General features: G+C 38.3%; 1 long non-coding RNA gene across 2 annotated transcripts in view; it reads left to right on the forward strand.

The window, feature by feature from the left end:
• Window positions 1-919: 919 nt before the first annotated feature.
• Window positions 920-20,733, forward strand: part of LOC131405935 (uncharacterized) — a 101,184-nt gene continuing 81,370 nt past the window's right edge. For both annotated transcript variants that reach the window (XR_009220037.1, XR_009220038.1), the window contains exon 1: window positions 920-994. This is a non-coding gene — a long non-coding RNA (uncharacterized LOC131405935). The remainder of the gene's footprint in view (window positions 995-20,733) is intronic.

Below are 20,733 nucleotides of genomic sequence, written 5' to 3' on the forward strand. Positions count from 1 at the left end.
TGGGTTTAACCAGATATATATTCTCAAGTTTATTGAGAGTTCGATAGATTACATTTCCCATTCTCAGAGAGCAGGCTGGTCCTTTCAGTGCATTTTATAGAACAAATGTAAATTCCCATGCTGCAGTTGACAAAAATTCATGGTTCTTTTCTTAGTGTCAAAAATAAATCCAGCATAACATTGGAGATGAGTAAGTGTGGTATAGGGGAGCAGGCTTCAGTTCACCCTTTCTGATTTAGCAGCAGTTTCAATGTACTTGAGAAATCTGTAAAAGTTCAATTATTATGGTCTAGGTAAAGAGATTTGCTCACACAACAGAGCTACTGTACTTGAGAATGAATTGTAAGGATTCAATGAAATTCGAAGCACTTTCTGAGCACAGCAAGCCCCTTTACCTCCCATCTCCTCTCCCTCCCTGTCTTTCCCCATCTACTTATATCTCTTACATAGAGCCTTTTCTGAAGGCTTTCACTGTAGTTAAATAAAACACAAGCATAAAAACTTGCCGAATTACTCCCTTAAAATGCAATAAAAATTAGTCTTTATATATTTAGGAGATGCAGGATGTGCAAAGAATAGCTATCAAATCAATTTATTAGCAGCTTGTCTTGATCAGTTTGTCAAGATTGCTTACATATGCATGTCTTAGAAGGAAAGGCAGATTTGTATGAAAAAGGTGTTTATAGCTAAGAGTAAACCAAATATACTGAATCATGGAAAAAAATGCTCTCTCAAACACCATGCACTTTATCAACACAACATACAGCTCAGATTGTGGACTGTCTGCTTAAATGCCAAGACTGTGTCCTTATAAACAAACAGCATCTCTTCCTATATTTACATTCATAGATTTGATTTTTTTTCTGGCTAAAGCTAGGAGTTTCCTCTAAATATCCAACAAAAATTGGTGTTTCTTTTAGGAAAAAAGTGAAGAAAAAAATCTAGAGTATTCCATGGAAAGAATGTTGCATGACTACTACAAGAGTCAGTCCAGGTATGTCTGCTCTTAACATTTGTCTTCTGTTATGTCATTTTGCTGCTCCAAGGTCTGTGCAGTTAGGAGATTTTTGCAACTGGGAAGAGTTAAGACCTACATCATTTAGTAGGGGGGTGTAATCAGTCTTTCTTAAGGAGGAATGTCTCGTTCCTTATAGTCACATTTACTCTCTTATGTATCTTCATAATGAACAGATCATAAATAAGGTGGAAACTTGTGGAACCTCAGGTTCCTCCTCCAGGTATCAGAAAGGTAAGGACGGCCTTTGGTTACATGAGGAAAACTCATCTAGGCACACACACACAAACACACACACACACACTCACAGTACATATAAAACATTACACAGATATGGTACATTATTATTACTTTATAATCATCCCATTATTTATGGTGTGACTGTAAAATTCATTTAAAAATATTAAAAAATAACTATTTCAAGTTTATGATTTGAATGAGAAGTAACCTTCACAGTAGTCCAAAATAAAATTCCAGAGCTTATTTATAAGACACTGTGACTTGTGAAAATTAATCATCAATGAACATATATATGCGCTAATCGAGGACTGTATCTTACATTCTCAAGGAAATTCATATGGTAAATATTTTTAGAGTGTTCACCATATGTCAGGCACAATCCAAAGCACTATGGGCTTGTCAAATCCTACCAGGGATCACACAATCCAACGTGAAAATAATTGAAATCCAGGGTAAAATATTCTGTTAAAATGATATGTAGAGAGACTGTCAAAAGAGCACAATCAACTGAGCTCTGAACTCTATGAGTGTGGACAGAAGCTACGAAATTGGTAGCAATACTTAAATATGTGGTAGCTACATCGATTTGTTTATTTATTTACTCATTTAACAAATGCATGTGAAATACCTATTATTGCATCACTGGATTGGGCTCTGAGGTTAGAACAGAGACCCAGACCAAGTCCATGCCCTCCCAATGCTCACAGGGTAGCTGGAATAAATATGTGGTGGGATGATAATTTACAAGGGCAACTAAGCTGGGCTTGATGAGTTAGAGAAGGCCTCCTGGAGGAAGTGACTTCTGAAGTGACTCACAACGTGAAGGACAAGGAGCAGTTGGCCAGGTGAAAAGTGAAGAAGGCCCTGGAAAGTGAGGGTGGTCCCTGAACGAGTATTCTCAATTGAAGGAATAGAGTGTGTGAAAACCAGGAGGTGAGAGAGAGCATGGTGTACTCTAGGAACTGGGAGAAGTTCAGTCTCACTGGAAAGTAGGCTGAGGTGGGGTGGAGAGAGCAACCAGGTCATGTAGGGTCCCAAGAGCCTAGAGTCTGGATATATTCTTTAGGGCAACCAGAAACTATGAAAGCGCTTTAACTAAGCAAAAGGGTGATCACATTTGTATTTTAGAAGAATTACTTTGGTTTTAGTTGAGAGGAGTACTCCGCAAATTGTTTCATCATACACGCCATCAGTAAAGATTTTTGGAGAACTAATTTCTAATATATGAATATTTATATATTTATAAACATTATACAGCTTCCACTGTACTAATATACTATGTTTATTTTAAAAACATACACAAAATTAAAGGTTTAAAAGAATGACTTAATTTTGAAATGATTTTTAAAAATTTTTAAAAGAGTATTTCATTTTTTTAAATGACGTCCATGCCATTGCTTTCAAATTGTAGATGGTTGTTTTCATGTAGTGGTTGTTTAGTTTTGATACATCTTGCTGATCATTGTTGCATCATTTTTATCAAATATCATCATCTCAATGAGCCCCTCCCTGATCATCTTATTTAAAATTATAAACCCTTCCCTGGCATTCCCCAACTCTCTTCCCTCCCTCATTTTTCTCTTTCTACCCTTGAGTACTCTATATAATTTACTTATTTAGTTTATTACACATCTCACCTCTCTTCCCCATGAGTGCAGGGATCTGTCCATTTGTCTGATGTCATCTCCTGGGCCTAGAATACTGCTTAGCCTATTGTAAATGGTCAAGAAATATTTGTTGCATAGGTAGAGTGAAAGTCATTATTAGCAGTTATGGATGTAAATCTATATTTCAAATTCTCTTCGTGATAATTTTAAATGTTTTTGTCTGAATTTTTGTTAGACCTATTTAGGCCATCATTACTTTTTAACTTGTAGTATAAATCATGAAGTGTTCGATTAGGAATAAGAGAAGAACCTACATGTGCTTGCATTACCACAGTTTCTCTGCAGGAATCTTTGAAGCCATATGGCCGTCTCGTGAGGGTTAAGTTTAGTTAAACTAGATAACATGACCCAGACATCTGTCTACCTGGGTAGATGTAGATAATATGTGCTGGGATGGGCTGGGAGCAAATGCATGCAGGAGGGCCCTTCCCTGCCCCTGCGGCACTGCCCCTTTGCTCCGTCTACCTCTTACACTGTAAGTGACAGGTGGCTGAGTGAGGTTCTCTGTGTCAAACTGTACATTGAGTTTTAATAAAGATTAATTTCCTCCTTATTTTTAGATAAAAATAAATATAAGTATAATTTTTAGTGTGTTCTCTCACCTCAGCGGCTCACTCTGAACACTTTGAAGACCTCTGGGAGAGAGAATCCCAGAGGCCCCGGCTGAGGGCAGGAGAGTGGTTAGGAAGGTAATCTTGGCTTCCGTCGTTCAATCAGCTGCACCTGAGGAAGTCCAGGTGGGCAGGACCCCAGGTTTTCAACTTTGAAGAGTTCAACCCTTATTGGGAAATATATTTCCTGCTATGGCTATTTTTTAAAAAAATGTCCAAACAGAAATTACCTCCTCCCCACACCACATATTACACCACCACTTTGCCAACGTGTAAAAAGCACCAACTCATTTAGATACGGTAGTGAACATTTTCAGGATTGTCTGTTGTTAACTGTCTCTGCTTATGTAAAAGCAGTGCCCAAATGAATAGACTGAAGCTATAATTAAGGCCTCAGTTATGTATATAGGGATTTGCTGATAGAGAGTGTTATTTCAAGTTAGAACGTGTTTTTAACAGTTCCCATTCCTGTATTTGTGGTCTGTAAGGAATGACATTGTGGCGGAGCGGGGAGAGTCTTGCTTGGCACAACATTTCTTTGGATCATTTCAAAGTATGAGTGAAGGAAAATCTGATTTTGTCTTAATAAGAATTGTATAGAGACAAGTGTCTCAATTCACTTCAACCGTTTGAAGCAGAATCCATATTCCGAAATAGTCGGGCAAAGCCCTTCCCACTTTTTAAATTGCTAGTATTACCTTTTTATTTTTAAACGACAATTGTTGTTGTTGTTGGGAAGCAGATCCTATACCCCTCATCCCAGAAAACAGTAAATTGCTGACTGTATCTGCCTAATTTCAGCTGATATGGACTATGCTCAACAGAAAGAACAGTGCCAGGAAGGAATATTCTTACAATTGTGACTTGGAGGTGCAGCCTACTTCAGCAGGAGCTGGGCATTTTGTAGTTTACTTCCATATGGAAGCCAAAGTTTACTGGCCCCACATTTATTGAAATGATGTTTTTCCACGCTTATAGATCGATGCCACATCCATGAACAGCTTTGCTGTTGGTCTCTCAATCCAGTTTCACACAGAGGGATAGTTTTAATGACTTGTTAAAGTCTCTTGTCGCCTTGAGACTCAATTACTCAAATTCAGGAACCATAATCTAATTGAATCATTTCTCTAAGAAATCATGATTTTCATCTAAATTTTAATTTAATCCACTCCAATGAATTATACTGAGGTTATTACAGCATCCTTTCAATTTCAGCAATAAAGGCATCTTTGTATTCACAAAGCAGGGCAAAATCCTTATATGTGGCTAGGTTCTTTCAAAGTAGAAAGCATTCTCTTGCTTAGTTTTCTCTCTCCAAGCACTCTTTTATGCAATGTTTGTCCAGTTTGCGTGTAAATGGTGTACATATGTGCATGAAATGGGACGAGCACATTGAGCTTTGCATGAAGTGAATATGAGGTGATGTCTCAAGTCTGAGATGAGTGATCCGAACAGCCCAGAACTGAAACGTTCGTTTTGGCCATGTTGTTAATCAATACTGATCACCTTGACTGTATGCTTAAGTCTGGAGTCTGTGTTATTCACAAGGCTGGCCAAAGTGAAGAACCAAATGCCTCAGGGTTCAATTTATATCATTCAGATGAGCACAATCTTGGTCCACATTTAATGTGAACTTTGTTCTGAAAAACTCAGATATGTATTACAAATCACAAATTCAAAAGACAATGGAGATGGAATCAAATAAAGACCTAGAGTCCCTAATTTCCAAAGTATAATATACATAAGATTATATTCGTGTATGGTTTTATGATTTCTAACATCTTCTTGTGGTAAGAGCTACTTCTGGTACTTGGACCTAAATTTCGAAAAGAAAAAAACCATTAATCAGATGCTAATTAGCGTGTATCATGAAATGTTATCGAGTGAGACAGGAAGCCCACCTCCTTATAAATGGCTCAGTCCATTTCTCCTACACTGTCAGATATTTGACCATTTCTCTCTCTCTCTGATTCAGTTCTCTGCTGTGCAGACTGCAAAATATAATAACTTCTAAGCAGTGTGTAAAACAAAGTGCTCAATTCACTTTATTAAAATATCCAATAATAATTGATTTAAAGGCAATAAAATGTGTTCATTAGGGGGTTTATATTCAAGAAATATTGAAAGTATACCTAAAACTGTCACTTTTATTGTGAATGAACAGGATAATATAATTTGAAAAGAGTGCGATCATACTAAAGATTTGTCCTGCAGCATTATCTGATAGCTCGTAAAGTGCTGAAATTTAATATGATGCTTTCAGTCAGTTTAATTGAAATTTAATTGCCACTTTGGGCAGAAGGTTTAGATCTGATCAATAAAATATTAAAGATTTTGTGCTTTCGCTTGGAACAGCTCCTTTAGCGATGCATCAAGAGGACCCTATATTTTTGGAAATATTTGTTTGTTATAGTTCACACAATGCTCAATATCACTTTCCAATCTGAAAGTTTTAATGTGCTGTGCAGACAAATAGTGGAAATAATAAAGCAATAGTTGATCCATTTAATTACAACACGATGAAAGAAATAACGGTCACCTTCAGATTCATGAGAAAGGCATTAATGTAAAAGAGCAATAAATATTTTGAAATGTCAAACCTCAGAAAGACAGAGTCCAACTTGAGCTGGGTTGTAAATCAGACTGAGGGAAGGACCTTGAGAAAAAGATGGTTCTTTGGTATTTTAGAAATAATTACTAATACAAAAAGGGTAATGATGAAACTATAAATTACATTAAAAAGGGCCATTAGAGGAGGATTAGTTTATAAAGCTGAGAGATGGTTCTTAAAATTGTCCTGCTGGTTATTTCTCCTTTTCATTTTATTCAGGAATCCCTGCTCAATTATCTGATTATTAATAAACTAATTGATCACTACTTTGCAGTTCAAATACTAAAGTCAAGTTAACTTTCTCCTTTTCAGGGACTCTCATGGGGCTTCTACATTACTGATATTTTAGGAAGGGAAAGAGTTGGAGATTTCTTAAAATATGTGAATGATAAACTGGAGAATGACTTCAAGCTAAGTAACATCCCTATTAATATGTCTTAAAATTATAATTTCTTTCAGATCACTATATTCCCACGGTGACTCTGATACTTGTGTGGTTATAATCTTTTCCTAACGACGCCTGGCACAATTCTTTTCCTAATGATCCTTTTTTACCTATAGAACTTTTCAAAAGCTCCATGTTCAAGTGTATATATTTCTTTACCTATGTGTCTCCTATAAGAGTCTAAGTTCAATAACATGGCATATTGTTTTATGTGGCCCAGTACGTCTCTGAAGTATATTTTCTGTATACAACTGTATTCAAACAAGACTAATAATCTGCAATGACCATAATCACTCTTCTTTTTCTTCTCTAACAATCTCCGTCCCAGATTTCTCTTGGTTAATCATCTACTATCATCATAGCTTTTTTTTTTTTTTTGGTGAGGAAGATTGGCCCTGAGCTAATATCCGTTGCCAATCCTCCTCTTTTTGCTTGAGGAAGACTACCCTTGAGCTAACATCTGTGCCAATCTTCCTCTATTTTTGTGTGTGGATTGCCGCCACAACATGGCTTGATGAGCAGTGTAGGTCTGCACCCCGGATCCAAACCCGTGAACCCCGGGCCAATGCAGAGTTGCATGCGAACTTAACCACTAAGCCACGGGCGGGACCCTCATCATAGTTTTTAATCTTACAACCTTATTGAAATAGACCATTTATTTTCTTTTGAAATAGACACAATTTTTTTCCCTGTGACCAGTCAAAAAACTGTTATTTTGTGACATCTAGATCTAGATGCTGGGCACTATTCTAGGGCCTGGGAACACAGCAATCCCTAGGAAAAACATTCCTGGCTTCAAAGAACTTATGTTCTAGTTGGAGAGAAAGACAATAAACATAGACAAATAAAGAAAATAATTTCAAATCCTGACAAGTACTATGAGGAAGGCAGCCTTGTAAGGGTTTAGTGGAAAGCATTCTAGGCAAAGGATAGAGCAAATGGAAGAACACTGAGATAGACATGAGGCTGATTCCAGGGTATATAAAGAATACCAATGTGGCACTCACGCAGTAGCCAAGGGAAGATTGGGAGGAAATGACATCAGGGAGGCAGGCAAGGACCAGATCACATAGAGAGTGTAGAGTCCTGTAGACCATAGTGATGTTTTGATTTTATTTAAGTATAATGGAAGGAATGGGAAGGATTTAAGCAGAGGCAAGCAGGTAGTGATAGGGTGTATGTGTGTATATATATTTATATGGGGATGGTGAGAGCTGAGGGACGTGATATGAATCGTGCTTTTGATAACTCACTCACTGCTTCGTGGAGGCTGGACCATAAAGACTTAAGAGTGATAGCAGAGGCACAAAATAATAGACCATTGTAGCAGTCCAGGCAAGGTAGCTTGGACCAATTGTTGTCATGGACTTGTTGAGAATTCGTCAAATTTGAGATATATTTTAGAAGGTAGGACAAAAAGACTTACTGATAGATTGGATGTAAGTATGGTGAGGGTAAGAAAGAAGTCAAGATTGACTTCTAGGTTTTGAACCTGAGCAAGTGGGTAGCTGGTAGTGCCATTTACCAAGATGAAAAAGGCCTGGGAGGGTAAGAAGTATATTTTTGGGAAAAACCAATAGTAGTTCTATTTGGCCCCTGTTAAGTTTGAGATGCCTACTGGACAGCCAAGAGAGATGTCAAGTGGGCAGTTGGATCTAGGAGTTTAGAGCTCAAGGAGAGGTCTTGACATGGGATATAAATTGAGTTTTATTAGCATATAGATGGCATTTGAAACTGGGTGGGATCATCTGAGAGGTTGTGGTTAGAGAAGAGAGAACCAAGAATAGAGCTTTGATACCCTATCACAACAGATTTGGCAGAAGAGGGGAAGCCAGCAAAGCAGATTGAGAAGAAGTGATCAGTGAAGGTGGAGGAAAATTAGGAAAGTGTGGTATCACTGAATCCTAGATAAAGCAGTATTTAAAGTAGGTTATTGTTGACCACTGAAGATCTGATTCCTTCAGTGGGTGATAGGAAAGATTCAGTGCCTTGGGAGGTTAAGAATTAGAGACAGTGAATATGGACAATTTTTTAAAAATTAAGTTTGTTGCAATGGGAAGCAGAGAAATGGGACAGGGATGGAGATATAAGTGGGCTCAAGAAAGATATTCTTTCCTTTTTTTTTTAAAGAGAGTTGACTTTAAGCTATATTTGTATGTCTATGGGAATGATCAATTAGAGAGGAAAAAATTGACGATGCAATGTTGAAAAGTAATGGATGTAAACTGAAACTCTGAAAATAAAAGGAGCTTGGATTTAGAGCACAAGTAGAACAGGTGGTCTTAGATAAGAGTGGAGACATTGCTTATATTTGTACAGAAGGAAAGATAGAATATGTGCTTACAGATGCAGGTAGGTTATTGGAATTGGTAATGAAAATATGCAGTACTTACTGCATTTATTTTTTCCACGAAACATGTAGCAAAAGCATCATCTAAGAGTGAGGAGGAAGGGGAATATTAGTTGAGGATTTGAGTAGAGTGAAGGCATGAAACAGATATTTTGAAGAGGGAAAAATTAAATTTAATAGGCAAACAAATTAGCGTTATCATGTTTTGTTTGTTTGTTTGTTTGTTTTTTTGTGTGGAAATCAGCCCTGTGCTAATATCTGCCAATCCTCCTCTTTTTTTTTTTGCTGAGGAATACTGGCCGTGGGCTAACATCCATGCCCATCTTCCTCTACTTTATATGGGACGCTGCCACAGCATGGCTTGACAAGTGGTGCGTTGGTGCGGCGCTCTGGATCTGAACCAGTGAACCCCAGGCCGCCGCAGGGGAGCACGCGCACTTAACCGCTTGCGCCACCAGGCCGGCCCCTCAAGCTAAGTTTTTTGATAAATACCAGCAACCAAGTTATTTAAAGAGTATAATCATAGACTGTAGACATCTTCATAATGTTTTTGTCTATTTTCTTTAAAAAATTGTACCCTCAACACGGTATTCATTGAGTGTAGATTATATGCTAGGAATTCTTCTACGGGCTAGAGATATAGTTCCCTGACCTTATAGAGGTAAAATAATAACATATTTTATGATTTTGGCATTCAGAAAATAGCAGTTTTGCTGTGCCATGTTGTGAGCCTAAGTCACATTTTGGAAATATTTTAATGAACATATAGGTTTGGTTAGTTTTGGAGGAGTCCCGTCTGTTTCTGGGCAGTAACAGCCCATAGAATTGCTACAATGCACTTTATTACTTTTTTGAAGAGTATGGTTAAATGGAATTTAAGTCCTGGGACATGACTTCAATTGTAGTGGACATTTTCACCAGAAAAGTCCACACAGTATAGTAAAGCACAGAGGCACCATCCCATGTAGAAAGATACGTGTTTGGAATTTTCTAGGCCTGGGTTTAAAACCAAACTCCACCATTTACTCACTGTGTGGACTCAGGCACATCAGTTATTTCTTTGTGCCTCATTTTTTTCGTGTGTATTATAGTGATGGTAAAACCTACCTTGTAGGATTTTTCACGGTAATCAAATGAGAATGTACATTATGAATTATATTTTACGTATGTATTGTATTATATTGTATACAATAGTATATTGTATTGTATTGTGTATATATATATATATAGTATTGTAGTGTATATATATATTGCACTTATACTGTCGTTCTTGCTGCTATCGTTTTCGTGAAGCAAGAGGGCCTCTGGGAGCACTTGACAGGATGGTAAAGCCGTCCAGGAGCTCTGTTACTGTCATGGCTCCGAGGACACCAACAACCTCATTCAAAATTTGCAGTGAGAGGCATGTTGGTTTAAAGGCCACATGACCTCAAGCTGACCAGAGGTCGGGGAGGGATGGGGCGGGAATCACTCCCTCCTCATGTGAACAACAGGAAGCGTGGGTAAACTCTAAAAACGGATTGGTTTTAGTATCAGCATGATTTCAGCTCAAATATTTACTTTTGATAAGTTCTAGCAAAGAATAAATATCTTTAAATCTTTTCAGCTTCTCGTTGCCTCATGAGACTTAATAACTTACTATTTTTTATCACTTTATTGCTGAGTGGTCCATTTTCTCTCCCATCTCTACCAATGCTCCGTTGCTCAGTGCTGCAGACTGGCGCAATTGCTGAAGCCCCAACAGCAGCTTTTATTTCATGAAGATTTGGTAAAAGGGAAGGTTTTTTCTTGGGGCTCTGAAAAGTTTAAATAAGTCAATTTTTTCCCCCTTCTGCTCATTTGATTCAAGGCTAAATCTTAGTTTCCCCATCTGTAAGACAAGGATATTTTCCCACCTTGTTATCTCCGAGGAATGTGAAGAATTTGAATGGTGAATGGTTTGATCTTACTAGCGAGAAAAGAATAAATTGCTCACTTAATAAATTGCCAGGCCACTTGGGTACTATTTAGTAGATTACCTTTTCCAGAGCGCTAAATGATAGTAAATGGCAAATGGCAGTAACTGCAAGAGTTAATGCAACTTTGATCTCTCGAACTGAAAGACTGTAGTTTCCTTAGAATGAGATGGAATTATTTCTTCCCTTTTAACTGAGGCCCAGCAAACTCTCGAAAAAGGAAGACATTATTACTTTTTTCCATCTTGCATGACCATTAGAGTAAAAGGGATGTCATAGCTCTCCACACACGTATATACACACCAAGAGTGGCCATTATGAACTCCAAAAAGAATTCTTTGAGAAGTATCATTTATCATCCAATTAATTAAAAATACTTACTGAGTACTGACTGTGTGCAAGGGTTTATGCTGGATGCCGGGAGGAGCACATGTGAATGAGGCAGCCCCTGCCCTTCAGGTGCTTGCAGTGAGGAGAAAATACTCGCTCAAGGCTCTTAATTTCATATTCCTTTTAATAGGGCTGACACTTAATGTAGCAGTTTGCATCCTAATACCCACTGCCGGTAACATAGATGGTGGCCCATATGGGCCATAGGAGAGGGCCAGAACCTAGGACAAATACATTCTAAATTGACACTTTTCCAGTCAGGAGCTGATCATGCCCATAAATAATATGGGCACAATATAAAAGATATCTATTTACCTGGTGGAAAGCTTATCACTGTGTTCTCTCGTATGGCAGGGCTGTGCCTAGGGCACAGTACGTGGCCCAGGGCAAACTCTCCACTGTGCATGGCTGCAAAGTGTGTGTTCACCATGAGCTCTAACAGTTATCTTATTGGTGCTACACTGGATGCCCTTGCCATGACCAAGTGGCAGGTTCAGTCTGGAAGGAAAGCATGCACTTCCCAGGACAAGGCCACGGTTCTTCACCAGTGTTCCTAAAAAGACTATTTCCACAGACTCCATGAGAGATTCTCAATGCATAGTCATCAAAGAGAACCAAATTTCAGCAACTAGCAAGGCAGATAGGCCAACAGGAGAGGGAACACCCCAATTTCAATTTAATTTTGGTAGACAGTCTAACTGACTCTGCGTGGCTTCCAGAGAGTACAAGTACTCTGAGTGGCAAACATTGTCTTCTTAATTTGAAATGTAATATATGCACATGGTAGAAAAAATGGAAACCATACCATACACAAATACCCACATGGTTAAAAAATCTAAAACCCAGTTCTGCTATTCACATATAGCTGCTCTTAACATTTGGTATATTTTCCTTTTTATTTTCTAAATTGGAATCATATTGTATATTCAGTTTTGCTTCCTGCTTTTATTCATTTAGGAACATATTGAACACATTTTCTCATGTAATTAAATATTCTTTGAAAACACTATTTTAAATTACTGCCCAGTCCCCCTCATACTGTCATTAAGGTTGTTACCTAATTTACCTCTACATAAATAGGCCTTCAATGAATATTCTTATTTATAATAACTCCTGCCTATTATCTCTTTAGATTCCTAGAAATGGCATTACTGTTTCAAAGGGTATAATTTTTCAAGGCTTTTAATATATTTTGCCAAATTTCCTTCTGGAAAGATTGCACCATTTTACACTCCCACCCAACCGCAGGCTTTTTAGGGTATTCTTGGATGACAGATTTTGGGTTCAAGTGACCTGGACCCAGAAAAAAAAAATCACACAATTCACTCTACCCTTGGTTTGTTTTGGTGGTTAGTAGAGACAGAGCACCTTCCGTTTTCAGAATGAGTTAGACTTGACAGCGTTATGTAGAGGAGAGCTGAAATATATAGACAATTGCACATTTTGTACTTCTACTACCAGTTGGTTAGAAGTGATAAAAATGTAAAATTTCACACACACATATGCATATAGATAGGCAGAAAAAATTTTATATCTAAAGATACATTTTTTGTGTGTTTTTCTTAATCTAAGAGTAGGATAAAAACACATTCTATACATCCACACTCACTACTCATGTATATATTTGGTGATATATATGAAAAATTGGTATAAAGTATTGGTGTGGTTAGAGATAAACTACACCAATATCATAAGCCAGCATATCAAATATTTTATACCAGTATTATCATACCATACATAGTATTTTGTACCTGATTTCACCTCAACATATCAAGAATGTTTTTCCAATTTCAACAAGTGCTCATTTAACTAATTTTTAATGACTGCACAGTATGTTGTTTGAGGTTACGCCAAAATGTATTCAAATCACCACCACTGTGGAACATTTAGTCTATTATCTGTTTTAGGCTAGTATAAATATTCTTGTAAATAATCGTTTCACACACCTTTAATTATTTTATTAAATTCCCAGAAGTGCAATTTCTAGGTCAAAGGGCATTCATGATTTAAATGTATTTGAGAACTATTGAAAGACAATTAGAAACAGACAGAAAGACTGTATCAAAATATTTGTCTTTGAACAATGATAAAAGTACATGGAAAATTGGAAATATGTAATTTTAAAACTTACTTATTGTTTTATCTTTTTATATCTTGCCTCTATTAGTTTTCTATTGCTGCTCTAACAAATTACCACAAATTTAAGTTCTTTAAACAACACACATTTATTATTTTACAGTTTTGCAGGTCAGAAGTCTCCATGGGACTCGCTGGGCTAAAATCAAGGTGTCAGCAGGGCTATGTTCTTTTCTGTAGGCTCTTGGTAGGCTCCATTTCCTTGTCTTTTCCAGCTTATAGAGGCCACCTGCATTCTTTGGCTCATGGCCCTTTCCTCAAAGTTTGCGAAAGCAACTTACATTGCATCAGTCTGACCTCTTCCGTCTCTCTCTTCCACTTTAAGGACCTTGTGATTATATTGGGCTCACCTAGATAATCCAGGATAATCTCCCCAGTGCAAGGTGTGTAACTCAATCACATCTGCAAAATCCTTTTTGCCAGGGAAGATAACATATTCCCAGTTTGGGGGATTAGCATGTGGACATCTTTGAGAAACTTATTCTGTCAATTACATTGTGCTTGTTCCTCTCATTGCTCATATCCTTGTGTCTTTCATTATAATCAAATTTCAATTTCTTTTCCTTATAGCTTCTAATGCGGATCCAAGTCTAGACGTCTTGCTTCAGATATTAGTATTTATCAATTCAGGTTTCAACCCTTAACGTGGCTCTCACTTGATCATTAGCTAAGCAGCATGGTACTGTAAGATGACAAAGACCATTATTTTATTTGTTTCTTAACTTTCAAGCTTCTTTCCTCCAAGGGTACATTTTTCATTTCAAAACCACAGGAACTGGTGTCACTTTCTCTCTGTACTGATAACACAGGATTAAAATTGTTGCACCAAATAGTCTTCTACTTTTCCCTCTCCTAATTTATCACAAGGAGATATTCTACCAGAAGTTGGGAAAAAAGATTTCCAGCTGATGGGCAGCACCTCTACCCTGTGGAAGATTCATTGCCTTGCACATTTTGAATCTGCTGACAAGAAACTTGGAGCAGAAGTAATCAGAGCCCTCGCAAGATTGATTTTTGTCCCCTGCTGGCATATGGCATAGAGGGTGGAAAGGCTCTCATCTCTCAAACTAATCTTAACTATTTAGAAGCCATTATTGCAGGATTACAAATCATCAGAATACCCCCTTTTTTCTAACAACATTATTTATTAGCAAGACCTTCAAATTAGTCTTGTGTCTTGGCTTTACACTATTCTTAAAATCAACCCTGATGTAAGTTTCGTCTAAAAAGCATTGCAGTTAGCACCATCACTTTAATTGCAAAAACGTTAAGCCAAATTCCATTTCCAGTTCACATTTTAAAAATAATTCAAACTCAAATGCAAATTGATTCTTGTCTTCAGTTTGTAAGAAATGCTTAAAGTCAACTTGTCATGAAGGAGAAATTGAATCTATTACCTGTGCTCTTCAAGGAAGGAAGATGTACAGAAAGGAGAATAGCGAGATTTATCTGATGTTTGGCTGATATATGGGTATATAAAATCTTAAGTAATACTGATAATGTCATGCAATATTGCAACATATATTTTCAGTTGAACATTATAAGACAATAAGGCATAAATGGAAATTAAAGAGAAAAATCTGAATGGTTGTCAGGGAACACTTTTTCATTCAGAGAATCATAAACATATGGAATGGCGTGTCAGGCAAAGTTTCTAAGATGAGAATATTGGAGTAATTACAAAATGGATTTATATTCTGAAGACTGAAGTGCACACAATGGGAAAGAGCTTTGAGTCAAATGATTTTTAACTACCTCTCCCCAAAAAGCACCTCATGAAAGTGCATTTCACAAGTATTACCTAAAACTGGGAGACATCAGAAAGACAGAAGTATTTAATTCTTTAAGAAATAGCTATCTTTTTTTAAAAAAAAGAAAGTAAGGAAAAAGAAAGAAGGAGAGACAATACAAAGATTAGAAGGGGAAGAATCAAGCAGGTGTGAGGTAAGACTTAATGAAAAACCATTTAAATAAAATGGATGTATTAATTCAAATTCACAAGTCCTGATTAAAGGCTGGAAACTTAGTCAAAGTAACCTTAAGGGTTTTTTGAGACTTGGTGGATGATATTTTTAGCGTAGTTACCCTATTTGCCCCACAGGTCTTATACCAAGAGTTCTTAGTCTTTACATCTGAATCCAGTCTGCCTAGTAACCCCCACGTTCTGCCTCCTTCTTACTCACAGCAAATATTGCAATGATCACACCAAAACACTAGTCATTCCTATACATAGCACATGCTGCTCCCCCTTGAATGTATTTGATATGGGCCCACCAGGCAGAGATTCTGCATTTGATGTTGCAGCTCAGGGAGTTAGAAAGGACTCTAACAGTTTGTTTGGTTTGTTGGCTGAGATATGGACCAAAAGGTGGCTTCATACTGAGCTAGTTGAAAATGTTCACCTGCCTTGGTTTACTGTAGAGGAAAGGATTCAAAGACTTAGGCAGATTGAGATGTCAGAGTGGATTTGTCATTTAAGACCAACTTCCCCACTCTGGGAGGATCCAGAAGACACACCTTTTACCACAACTGTGAGAGATAAATTTATGAAAGGAGTGCCAGTATCCTTGAAGAGCTCTCTGGTCATTCTTCTCTGAAAGCCATACCTCACAGTGGGAAGTGTGGCCGCTGAATTGGGAAACCTAAATGCAGTGGGAGTAATAGCAGCTGTTATACGAAATGTGATTTCATTGCTTGAGCAAATTAACATATCCCATGGTACCTGGTATGTAGCTATTGATCTGGCAAATTTTTTTTCCTCAATACCTGTGAGTAAAGACTGCCAGAAGCAGTTTGCTTTAAGCTGGCCAGGCTGGCAAGACACCTTCACTGTCCTACCTCAAGCATATGTAAACTCTCCAGTCCGATGTCATTACCTAGCTCATAGGCATTTTGATCACTTTTCTCTTCCATAAGATATCACACTGGTCCACTACATTGATGACATTATACTGATTAGACCTAGTGAGCAAGAAATAGCAACTACTCTAGACTTTTTGGTAAAACATCTGTGTGTCAGAGGGTGATAAATCTGACAAGAATTCAGGGCCTTCCAGATTCCACATATAAGTGATTCTACCACAATGTGCATTTTAAATACATTACAATTTTATTTGTCAATTATACCTCAATAAAGCTGAAAAAAAAATTCAGGGGCCTTCTATCTGAATTTCTGGAGTGAAATTTCTGAGGGTCCAGTGGTGTGGGGTATGTTGAGATATCCCTTCTAAGGTGGAGGATAAGTTGTTGCATCTGGCTCCTCCTACAACCAAAGAAGAAGCACCATGTCTAGTGGGCCTCTTTGGATTTTGGAGGCAACATATTCCTCATTTGGATGTGTTACTCTGGCCCATTTACTGACTGATACGAAAAGCTGCTAGTTTTGAGTGGAGCCCAGAACCAAGAGAAGGCTCTGCAATGGGTCCAGGCTGGCATGCGAGCTGCTCTGCCACTTCTGCCGTATGATCCAACAGATCCAATGGTGCTTGAAGGGTCAGTGGTAGGTAGGGATGCTGTTTGGAGCCTTTGGCAAGCTCCTACAGGTGAATCACAGTGCAGACTCAGGATTTTGAAGCAAAGCTCTGCAATCTTCTGCAGATAACTACTCTCCTTTTGAGAAACAGAACACTTAACCATGGGCCACCAAGTTGCCATGTAACTTGAGCTGCCCATCATAAACTGAGTGTTATCTGATGCACCATGTCACAAAGTTGGGCATGCATAGCAGCTCTCCATCATCAAATGGAAGTGGTAGATGCAACACTAGGCCCAAGCAGGTCCTGAAGGTACAAGTAAGTTACATGATATGGCCCAAATGCCTATGGTCCCCACTCCAGCCATTCGACTTCTTTCTCCCTGTCTCTACCTATGGCCTCATGGGGACTCCCTACAATCAGCTGGAAGGAAGAGAAGACTCAGGCTCAGTCTACAGATGGTTCTGCACGATATGCAGGCAGCACCTGAAAGTGTACAGCTGCAGCACTACAGCCAGTTTCTGGGACATCCCTAAAGGGAAATCCTCTCAGTGGGCAGGACTTTGAGCAGTGCTCCTGGTTGTTCACTGTGCTTGAAAGGAGAAATAGCCAGACATGCAATTATATACCAATTCATGGGCTGTGGCCAATGGTTTGGCTGGATGGTCAGGGACTTGGAAGGAGCATGATTGGAAAATTGGTGACAAGAAAGCCTGGGGAAGAGGTATGTGGCTAGACCTCTGTGAATGGACAAAAACCCTGAAGATATTTGTGGCCCATGTGAATGCTCACCAAAAGGTGAGCATTTGAATAATCAAGTGGATAGGATGACCTGTTCTGTGGATACCAGTCACCCCTATATCACCCAGTAGGCACATGAACAAAATGGCCATGGTGGTGCAGATGGAGGTTATACATGGACTCAGCAACATGGACTTCTACTCACCAAGGCTGACCTGGTTAGAGCAACTGCTGAATGCCCAATCTGCCAGCATCAGAGACCAATACTGAGCCCCTGATATGGCACCATTCCCTGGGGTGATCAGCCAGCTACCTGGTGACAGATTGATTACATTGGACTGCTTTCCTTGTGGAAGAGGCAGTATTTTTTTGTTCTTACTGGGATAGACACTTACTCTATATACAGATTTGTCTTCCCAGCATGCAATACTTCTGCCAAAACTACCATCTGTGGACTTACAGAATGCCTTATCCACTGTCATGTCCACACAGCATTGCTTCTCATCAAGGAATTCACTTCATAGCAAAAGAAATGGGGCAATGGGTCCATGCTCATGGAACTCACTGGTATTACCACGTTTCTCCACCACCCTGAAGCAGCTGATTTGATAGAATGGTGGAATCGCTTTTTGAAGACTCAGTGTCTTCCAAAGTGCCAGCAAGCTGGCAATACCTTGCAGAGCAGGGGCAAGGTTTTCCAGAAGGCTGTATATGCTCTAAATCAGCATCAGATATATGATGCTGTTTCTCCCATAGAGAGCATTCATGGGTCCAGGAATAAAGGGGTAGAAATGAGTGGCACCACTCACTATTATCCCTAGGGGACCACTGGCAGAATTTTTGCTTCCTGTATCTGCACCTTTATACTCTGCTAGTCTAGAGGTCTTAGTTCCAAAAGGAGAAATGCTTCCACTAGAAGACATAATAATGATTCCATTGAACTAGAAGTTAAGACTGCCATCTGGCTATTCTGGACTCCTCATACCTCTGAGTCAAGTCTTTTGCCTCCAGGCAAAGAAGGGAGTTATGGTGTTGGCTGGGGTGATTGATCCTGACTACCAAAGGAAATGGGACTGAAACTCCATAATGGAGGTAAGGAAGAATATTTCTAGAATATAAGCATACCTTGGAGTTATTGTCGGTTTGGTTCCAGATCACTGCAATAAAGCAAATATCACAATAAAGCAAGTCACACGAATTTTTGGGTTTCCCAGTGCATATAAAAGTTATGTTTACACTATACTGTAGTCTATTAAGTGTGAAATAGCATTATGTCTGAAAAAACAATGCGCATACCATAATTAAAAATACTTTATTGCTAAAAAATGCTAACCATCATCTGAGCTTTCAGCAAGTCACAATCTTTTTGCTGATGGAGAGTCTTGTAAAAAACGCAATATCTGTGAAGCTCAATAAAGCGAAGTGCAATAAAATGAGGTATGCCTGTATAGGAGATCCCCTAGGGTGTCTTTTATTATTACCATACCCTGTGATGGAAAGTCAATGGAAAACTATAACAACTCAGTTCAGGCAGAAATATTAATGAGACCCTTCAGGAATGAAGATTTGGTTCACCCAGCAGGTAAAGAACCATGACCAGTTGAGGTTCTTGCTGAAGGCATAGGTAATACGGAATGGGCAGTGGAAGAAGACAGTTATGAACACCTGCTATGACCACTTGACTAGTTACAAAAATGAGGACTGTAATTGTCTTGAGTATTTCCTCATTTTGTTATGAATACGTTTGTCTTTGTGTTTGTGTGTGTGTGTGTGTATGGCTTTTCTTCCCTCTTTACCATGTCACATAAGATGTATTCTCTTTATATTATAGTATTTAAGTATTGTCAACTTTACATCATAGTATTTAAGTACAAGATAGCAAGAAGAAGGGTAAACATCAATCAAAGATTTTGCGTCCTCTTTCAGGGAAAAGGTTAGTGTTTCCAGTTGTACACAGAATAGTTATACCATGTTAGGCAGAAGTATGACTGTTATTCTTTTTATTAGCTTAAGTACGGTTTAAGGAGATCTGTATGAGTGCCAAGTTAATAAAGGGGGGTCTTGGGAAGTTAATTTTATGTGTCAACTTGGAGGGTGTTTTGGGATGAGATTAACATTTAAATTGGTGAATTGTGCCCCTCCATAGTGTGGCTGGGCCTCGTCCAATCAGTTGAAGATCTAACTAGAACAAAAAGACCAACTTCCTTGAGCAAGAGGGAATTCTCCAGCAGACTGCCTTCAGACTTTATCTCACCATTGAGGTGTGACTGGGTTACCTTACATGGCAAAAGAGACTTTTCATATGTGATTAAGTTAAGAAACTTGAAATGGGAAGATTATCCTGAATTACCTGGTGACTCTAACATAATCCAAAGGGTCCTTATAAGAAGGAGGGAGGGTGGGTCAAAGCCTCCAGCCTGTTGACCTTCAGATTGGACCTGCACCATCAGCTCTCTTGGGTTTCTAGCCCACACTGCTAATTTTGGACTTGCCAGCCCCTCTAATTGCATGAATCAATTCCTTATAATAAATTTCTTTCTATATGCATCCTATTGGTTTTGTTTCTCGGAGAACCTTGACTAATACATACTCCAAATATTTTACTTCAGTTTTGGTTTGGGTACTTATAATCAAAATAATTGTCCCTTGATACAATGGTTTTATTTTGTGCTTGTTATTAAAAAAATGAGATGAAAATGCTTAAAGAATTCCTATAGAATAAAAGCACCATTTTAAAGAAATTATTTCACTTTGTGATTGATCAGATGATGTTCACATAGTCTCTAGGATGAAGAATTTTTATTAGAAATTCTTTTCTAAAAATGTTAGAAGGAAATATGTAAAGATAAATGCAAGCCTATTTGGGGGACTTATGGAATAGAGACAGTTTTGTGAAGCAGGACAGCACTTGCTTACCTTTTTAGGGTGAATATCTTACAGCGCCTTGTATTTGGTGCTGTGCTAGTTATATTTCACCGAACATTGGGGCCCTAGAGTTGCTCCTTAAGAAAACAGCTCCATGTGTAAGTTTCGCAGTTGTCCCGACAAGACTGTAAGCTTTGGAGAAGTAGAGAACTTGACATATTTTTTCTGCCCTGA

Source organism: Diceros bicornis, chromosome 5, assembly GCF_020826845.1.
Source record: "Diceros bicornis minor isolate mBicDic1 chromosome 5, mDicBic1.mat.cur, whole genome shotgun sequence".
NCBI lineage: Eukaryota > Metazoa > Chordata > Mammalia > Perissodactyla > Rhinocerotidae > Diceros > Diceros bicornis.